Source organism: Olea europaea, chromosome 2 (genome assembly GCF_002742605.1).
Source record: "Olea europaea var. sylvestris chromosome 2, O_europaea_v1, whole genome shotgun sequence".
Classification (NCBI taxonomy): domain Eukaryota; kingdom Viridiplantae; phylum Streptophyta; class Magnoliopsida; order Lamiales; family Oleaceae; genus Olea; species Olea europaea.
Window position 1 is genome coordinate 4,959,030 of NC_036238.1, and position 6,629 is coordinate 4,965,658.

Sequence of the window (6,629 nt, forward strand, 5' to 3'; positions counted from 1 at the left end):
TTTTGCCATCTTTCTTGATGCCACCTTTGGTATGGGAGATATAGGAAATATTCTTTGGCCAGCAAAGTTCTTCCCATCGTCTCCATGTTCCTCACAAGGAGTTCGATGATGGAAGACAATTTTTTAGGACGCCTGCAAATCACCTTGCTTGCTGAGAGAGCTTCTCAGCCTCCTTGCCCGTCATTGCAGTGATGCATTTAGGAAGGCAATGTGAGGGTGCTTCTTCTTCCTTTCTGCTTGCTGAGAGTGCTTCTCGGCCTCTCTGCTTGTCTTTGCAGCAGTGCGATCAGGATGGCAATCAAGGCCAGTACACCCTCTTACTCGGCGATCGACTGGGAGATTAGTTTGCTCTTAATTGTAATTTATAGAATATTTAGCATTTTGTGTTTTGCAACTTTGTAACGAACGTTTGATAATAAAGGAATTTATTTGAACGTATTTCGCTCTGGCCCTTCTTTCTCTACAATCGTTCAATGCGATTTGATTACGCTTTTATTTGTTCACTTTCCCATAAGAAATGAACATATTTTTTTAAATATTTTCTATTAATGAACCTCATGTGCTTAGTGCCATCTAAATCTTCCAAATGATAGGCTCCATTAGGCAACACATTATTTACTTTATATGGTTCTTCCCAATTGGGCGACCATTTGCCATACTTTGGATCTTTGCTATCCAAAGGGAGTACTGTTTTCCAAACCAATTCGCCTAGGCTGAACTACTTGGCTATAACCTTTTTATTATAAAATTTAGCCATTCTTCATTTTTGAACTTGCAATTTATCTAGGATGTCCAACTTTAATTCGTCCAACTTCAATAAGTTTTGGACCAGTGATTCGGTATACTCATCACCACTTAACTTATGTTGCAAATACACTCTGATTGATTGCACGTTGATTTCCATAGGCAAAACGGCCTATTGTTCATAAGTAAGTTGGAAAGGAGTAATTTTTGTACATGACCGAGGTGACGTCCTATAAGCCCATAAGGCCTTGTTTAGACATTCGTGCCAAGTTTTGGCATTTTCATATATTATTTTCCTTATGATATTTTTTAGAATCTTATCAGAAGATTTTGCTTGTCCGTTGGATTGAAAGTAATATGGTGTGGAGTTCACTAATTTAACTCCAAACTCGCCCAAGAATTTATTCACTTGATCCCCATTTAAAGATGTTCCGTGATCTATCATCAAAGTTTGTGGAATTCCAAATCTATAAATGATGTGGTCACAGATAAATTCTATGACATTCTTTTGAGTGATCTCCTTTAAAGGTATCGCTTCTACGCACTTAGTGAAATAATTAGTTGCAATTATAACAAAGGTATGCTGCTTGGACGATGGGGGATAAATCTTCCCTATCAGGTCTATCGCCCAACCTTTAAACGGCCAAGGTTTGATACTAGGGGCCATCTCTCGTGCTGGCGCCCTTTGTATTGGACCATACTTTTGGCATGCTAGACAACTCTTTGCATACTGAACGCATGATTCTCCCATCTTTGGCCAGAAATATCTATTCCTAATAATTAACCATCTCATCCTTTGGCCAGCTTGATGAGCTCCACATATCCCTTCGTGCACTTCAGCCATGATCGTCCTGACTTCTTGCAAACTTACACATTTTAGCAATATACCATCAGAGCATTTCTTAAATAACTCTTCATCTATCAGTGTGTAGTTTAGCAAACGCAACTTCATTTTTCTACTATCTCCTTTATTAGGTCCTTTAAGAAACCTTTTGATCTCTATCCTCCAATCTATTGCATCTCCATCTTGTATACAATGAATTTCAATCGTTCTCGCCCTTCTTTGGATCACGGGTAATATTGTTCCATACTCACAAGCAGACTTCCAATTTAAAACCTTTGAGTACCCTGAGACCATCTGTGCCAATTCGTTTGCTACGTCATTATATCCTATTAACACATTGAAGCTCTATTTGGTCGAATTCTTCCAACAACTCTTGGGCGATTTCATATTGATTTATAATGGAATCACTTTAGCATTTAAAATCACCAATCAATTGGTGAATTACCAATTGAGAATCGCCTCTAACGATCACATTCTTTATCCCCATATCTATCATTAATTCTAGGCCCACGATTAAGGCTTCGTATTCGGCCTGATCGTTGGTGCACATTCTACCCAAAGTGAATGCGAACTTGTAACAAATTCCTAAAGATTTATCAATGCTACCCGTACTCCTGTACCTTTAGAGGTTTTCAATCCATCGAAATATAAAACCCAAGGTTTTAATCTGAATGAATTGATCTCTAACTCAATTTCTTCAGGCATATCAAGGCATGGATGATCGGCCAGAAAATTAGCCAAAACCTGATTTTTGACTGCCTTTTGGGGTATGTATTGTACTTCGAATTCTAATAAGGCTAATATCCAAAGGCCTACCCTTTGGTGCAAAATAGGACGAGAGAACATATACTTAACCAAATTTACTTTAGAAACTAAATAAACGGTTAAGGGCCGTAAATAAGCCCTTAATTTTGTACATGTGAAATACAATGCAAGACATAAATTTTTCAATGGCAGAATAATTACATTCACATTTTGTTAACCGTCTACTCAAGTAGTAAATCGCCCTTTCTTCACCAAATTAGTCTTCCTGCATGATCATTCCGGCTATTGATTCTTCTTCAGCCGATACATATACTTTCATTGGTCGTCCTTGGATTGGTGACACCAACACTGGTGGATTTGATAATATGTCTTTAGGCTTTCAAAAGCCTTTTGATGCTCTTTTTTCCAAACGAATTCGTCCTGATTTTTCAACTTTAAAAACGGCGAAAAAGCTTTAGTTCGCCCTGCACAGTTAGAATAAAGCGTCTTAAAAAGTTTACTTGGCTTAGAAACCTTTGCAATTCTTTTTTATTATTAGGTGGTTTGGCCTCTAAAATGGCCTTCGCTTTATTTTTATCAAATTCAATCGCCCTCTTGTGTACTAAGAAACCAAAAAAATTCCCTACATTAACACCAAATGCACATTTCAAGGGATTCAACTTTAGTTTATATTGCCTCATTCGCTCAAATGAACGTCTTAATTGTTCAAAATGGTCCTCTTCTTTAAAGAATTTGACCACTATATCATCTACATACACTTCAATAAACTTGTCTATCATATCATGAAAAATCAAATTCATTGCCCTTTGATAAGTTACTCCTACATTTTTCAGGCCGAAAGACATAATTACCCATTCAAAACATCCTAGAGACCCAGGGCATCTAAAGGCAGTTTTATGTATATCTTCCTCAGCTATGTAAATTTGATTGTATCCTGAATACCCATCCATGAAGGAATACATCACATGTCTGGCAGTCGAGTCTACTAAAGAATCTACCGTGGGCATTGGATATTCATCTTTAGGTGCGGCTATGTTTAAATTCCTAAAGTCTATGCACACCCTTAGTTTACCATTCCTTTTTAATGCCGGCACGATATTGGACAACCATTCAACATATCTGGCCATTCTAATAAAGCCTGCTTTTAATAATCGCTCTATCTCTTCCTTAATTTCAGGGAGTACATTAGGAGCAAAACACCTAGGAGATTGCCTATGGGGTTTAAAATTAGGTTTGGTTGGTAATCTATGTTCCACCAAATATCTATCTAAACCAGACATATGTTCATATTCCCAAACAAAACAATCTTTGTACTCCTTTAATAAAGTGATTAATTTATCACTAACCTCTTGATTGAGCATTTGGCTGATGAACGTTGGGCGATCTTCTCTTTCATTGCCAATATTCACTTTAAGCAGGGGGTCTTGTGCTTGAGCGTATCCAGGCTTGACGATCCTTATCAATTCGTCGTCCAGTTCCCTTGTAAGCACTACTTCTTCTAGACAATCCACCTTGTTGACTTCTCGGCCAATATTTTGTTCCAACTCGAACACTGCCAATTTGTCTCTCAATGCTTTCAAGGCTGCTGCTTCTTTCGTCTTGTCCTTACATTCTTCATTGAAAGCCATTAATTTGGCTTTGAAGGCTTGAATATCGGCCATTTATCTTTGTTGCTTACAACTCATTTAAAACTCCTTGATTATTCTTTTGCCAATTACTGGCTCCTCCAGGGCCACTATGTTTGGACTCATCTGACTGAACATTTCAGTGAGTGCATCCACTGAAAATGGCTCTTCACTCTGCGCGACGATCTGAGTTTCTTCTCCATCCTAGACTACTCTGACAGGTCCATAATTTCCTTCGTACATGAACCTTTCCACTGAGTTTTCTTCTGCGACAAAAGGCCTATGATCGGCCTGCACCACCTCTGTTTCGCCCTTATCATTCCAAAAAACTAGGCATTGATGGAGCGAGGAAGTAATATAGCAACTTCCGTGTATCCAATCTCTTACTAATAACACATTGTAACTAGTGGGACCATCTATTACAAAGAAGACTGTGGTCCTAGTAGTTGTTCCTATAGTTATGTCCAATGGCATAACCCCTTTAGCTGAAGTTGCTCCTCCATTGAAACTTGTCGGGATGACTTCCGTTGGGATCATATCACCTTCTGTCTTTGCGAATTTCCTCATCATCCTAGATAGAATAGTGTTTATAGCTGCTCCATTATCGACAAGCACTTTTTCCACAGGTATGCCGTTAACTAGAGCTTTAACGTACAATGGCCTCAAGTGCTTGGTCAATTTCATGGCTGGTTGCTTAAAAATAACTTTTCGACAGCACCTATTTCCACTTCCTGCTTGTCCTCTCTGTAGTTACCTTTTTGTGATAAGTCAACGTGCAGCATATCGCACTGAGCTTCTATCTCCTGAATTTCCTTTTTCCTGTTTTCTAATGCTTCTTCTTCAGTTACCCAACCTATGGAGGATGCATTATTCTTGAAAGTGATCCATACTTTTCAGAGCGGGGCACTATCTTCTTTCTTTTGGGCGTTCCGTACAGCACGTAAACATCAAAAGAACGCCCAGATGGTTCTCCCAATAAGTCTACTTCACGAACTCCCTCTCGATGTAGTTGTTTCAACAGAGTGTTGTACGATACTCCTTTTCTTCTTCTTTCTGCCTCTAGATCGATTTCCTCCTCGATGTCTGTTATACCATCATCTTCTTCACCATTGTAGGTCTCTCTAGAAGTTTGGCCTTCTTCATATTCCAACATGCATGCTTCCTCTTCGTTATCCTTCTTTTCTTCTTCTCCTTTCTCTTTATTCTTGAACTCATTGGCTAGTAAATAGTTATTAGCCACAACAGGAGGTAACATACTAAATTGGATAGTAAGGGGCTGATCTGGATCTTCTCCATCCCCTCTGTCTCGCTCAAACTTCGACCTCCCAGAAGAAGTCTCTGGCAATTCTTCCATAGGTTTGCTCGTACCAGTCTCTTCACTGTCTTTGAGAACATTCTGATTAGCCGCTTCGAGTAGTCTAGGTGCCTTAGAATGCAACATTCTCTGTTGTTGCCTCATCATTCGCCCGTAGTTCCGTTGAAAATGCCTTTGTTAGGTTCTAGTCATCTCATTAAAAGGTATCGCCCTTCCAGCCTCATATTGGAAAGAATGCCATACGTTTGGTTGGCGAGGTTGCGGTCTAAATGTTCTCCCATTATTTACTGGCCTGAACTGCCTCTCAAAAGGCGGTCCCTTATAGAACGATGTACCCTGCCTTCTACTAGGCTGAGCGTTTGGGAAAAAATTAGGGCGATGGTGATGCTGCCATATCCCTGGTTTCTCTGCATTTACACTCACTTCTTTTTTGCACCTTGCACATAGGACGTCTTCGTCCTTTTTGGGCTCATTTCCTTTGGTACGTTCAAAGACACTAGGATGTGGTCCAGCTTCTTTTTCTCCATCATCTATAACCAACTTGAATTTTGGCAACTTGTTTCTGATACCAGATGTCACCATGTTCACTCCAAGTGGCTGTGGAAAAGGATTTTCATCCACTGCCATCTTCCTCTTATCCTCGAACGTAATTCGTCCTTTTTCAATGGCATCCTGTAACACATGGCGGAAAACCAAACAATTGTTAGTCAAATGTGATCATGCATTATGCCACTTACAATATTTTTTACCCTTAATTTGTTCAGGGCTTGGCAATTTATGCTTATCGCTCAGCTTTATCTGCTTATCCTTATATAATTTTTCAAATATAAGGTCAGCTTTGGTTACATCAAACGAGAACGTTCTAGCCTTTATGTTTTCATCTTTAATAGGCTCATCTTTGCCTGACGGTCTAGGCTTAGCCATTATAGGACAAATATATGTATCTCCTTTAACTAATTCGGCCAAACACATTTCAATTTGATCGTAATACTCGTCGTTAACGGTATGAACATCAAAATTTGGGTCTCTATAATAAGTCCCTTTACTGGAATTTTTCATTTGTTCTTCCTCTCTTATTAATCGTTCATACATAATCACGTTCGTGCTCAATTGGAAAAGATCAGGAAATTCCTTCTCTTGGAACTTCTTCTTCAAATCAAAACTTAGACATCCTTGAGCAATTTTGACAAACTTCTTTTCGGACAAAGGTACAAAACATTTACTATTGCTGTTTTGAACCTTTGAAGGAAACCTTATACCCATTCGTTTGGCATTTGACGTAGATTCACCAAATCGGCTAAAGTAACTTCAGACTCAATCTTATAAAACTGAGCGT